Below are 2,238 nucleotides of genomic sequence, written 5' to 3'. Positions count from 1 at the left end.
TGGGGTCGGTGTTGAGTGAGGGGCATTTTCCTTCTGGAAGGTAAGGGCCCGGAGGAGGCTAGTGGTTGGTGCGGTTGTAAGAGTGTGCCGGCGGGTGAAGGGTTGCGAAGGCGGCGCATTTGTAGCCTGCATGGTGAGTGTTAGTGTTGGGGTCGGGGTTGGGGGTCGGTGACGGGGAGAAGGTGAGGGAATAGGGTTAGTGTTGGGGTCGGGGACGGGCAAAGGGTTAGGGTAAGGTTTAAGGGTAGGGTTAGGGTTAGGGTTAGAGTTAGGGCGAGTGTTAGGGTTAGGGTTACGTTTAAGTGCAGGGTTTAGAGCGTGTGTTAGGGCCAGGGTTAGGGTTCGGCGAAGGGTAAGGTAGGCAAAGTGCAGAAGGTGAAATGGTTAACCAGTTAGCAGGCAGGGCAGCCGGCCGGCAATGAGAGCGGCCCGCCCGGTGATAAGGGTGCAGTTAGGTGGCGACCAGCCCAGCAGCTCCAGGGGCTAAGTACGTGTGGGTAAATGGTTAACCAGTTAGCAGGCAGGGCAGCCGGCCGGTAATTGAGGCCGCCCGCCCGGCCATAGGGCTGCAGTTAGGTGCCGACCAGCCCATCAGCTCCAGGGGCTAAGTACATGTGGGTAAATGGTTAACCAGTTAGCAGGCAGGGCAGCCGGCCGGTAAATAGAGCCACCCGCCCGGTGATAAGGGTGCAGTTAGGTGCCGACAGGCCCAGCAGCTCCAGGGGCTAAGTACATGTGGGTAAATGGTTAACCAGTCAGCAGGCAGAGCAGCCGGCCGGCAATTAGAGCCGCCCGCCCGCTAATCAGGGTGCAGATAGGTGCAGAACAGCCCATCATTTTCCAGGGGCAAGTACATGTGGGTAAATGGTTAACCAGTTAGCAGGCAGAGCAGCCGGCCGGCAATTAGAGCCGCCCGCCCGCTAATCAAGGTGCAGTTAGGTGCAGAACAGCCCATCATTTTCCAGGGGCTAAGTACATGTGGGTAAATTGTTAACCAGTTAGCAGGCAGGGCAGCCGGCCGGCCGGTAATTAGAGCCGCCCGCCCGGTGATAAGGGTGCAGTTAGGTCCCGGCCAGCCCAGCAGCTCCAGGGGCTAAGTACATGTGGGTAAATGGTGAACCAGTTAGCAGGCAGGGCAGCCGGCCGGCCGGTAATTAGAGCCGCCCGCCCGGTGATAAGGGTGCAGTTAGGTGCCGGCCAGCCCAGCAGCTCCAGGGGCTAAGTACATGCGGGTAAATGGTTAACCAGTTAGCAGGCAGGGCAGCCGGCCGGCAATTAGAGCCGCCCGCCCGCTAATCAGGGTGCAGTTCGGTGCAGAACAGCCCATCAGCTCCAGGGGCTAAGTACATGTGGGTAAATGGTTAACCAGTTAGCAGGCAGGGCAGCCGGCCGGTAATTAGAGCCGACCTCCCGGCCATTACGGGTGCAGTTAGGTGCCGACCAGCCCAGCAGCTCCAGGGGCTAAGTACATGTGGTGTAAATGATTAACCAGTTAGCAGGCAGGGCAGCCGGCCGGTAATTAGAGCCGACCTCCCGGCCACAGGGCTGCAGTTAGGTGCCGACCAGCCCAGCAGCTCCAGGGGCTAAGTACATGTGGGTAAATGATGAACCAGTTAGCAGGCAGGGCAGCCGGCCGCTAATTACAGCCGCCCGCCCGCTAGTAAGGGTGCAGTTAGGTGCAGGACAGCCCATCAGTTTCCAGGGGCTAAGTACATGTGGGTAAATGGTTAACCAGTTAGCAAGGCAGGGCAGCCGGCCGGCCGGTAATTAGAGCCGGCCGCCTGTCCGCCCGCTAGTAAGGGTGCAGTTAGGTGCAGAACAGCCCATCAGTTTCCAGGGGCTAAGTACATGTGGGTAAATGGTTAACCAGTTAGCAGGCAGGGCAGCCGGCCGGTAATTACAGCCGCCCGCCCGCTAATAAGGGTGCAGTTAGGTGCAGAACAGCCCATCAGTTTCCAGGGGCTAAGTACATGTGGGTAAATGGTTAACCAGTTAGCAAGGCAGGGCAGCCGGCCGGCCGGTAATTAGAGCCGGCCGCCTGTCCGCCCGCCAGTAAGGGTGCAGTGAGTTGCAGAACAGCCCATCAGTTTCCAGGGGCTAAGTACATGTGGGTAAATGGTTAACCAGTTAGCAGGCAGCGCAGCCGGCCGGGAATTACAGCCGGCCGCCTGTCCGCCCGCTAATAAGGGTGCAGTTAGGTGCAGGACAGCCCATCAGTTTCCAGGGGCTAAGTACATG

Source organism: Cetorhinus maximus, unplaced genomic scaffold (genome assembly GCF_964194155.1).
Source record: "Cetorhinus maximus unplaced genomic scaffold, sCetMax3.hap1.1 HAP1_SCAFFOLD_4059, whole genome shotgun sequence".
Classification (NCBI taxonomy): Eukaryota; Metazoa; Chordata; class Chondrichthyes; order Lamniformes; family Cetorhinidae; genus Cetorhinus; species Cetorhinus maximus.
This window is presented reverse-complemented; position numbering follows the sequence as displayed.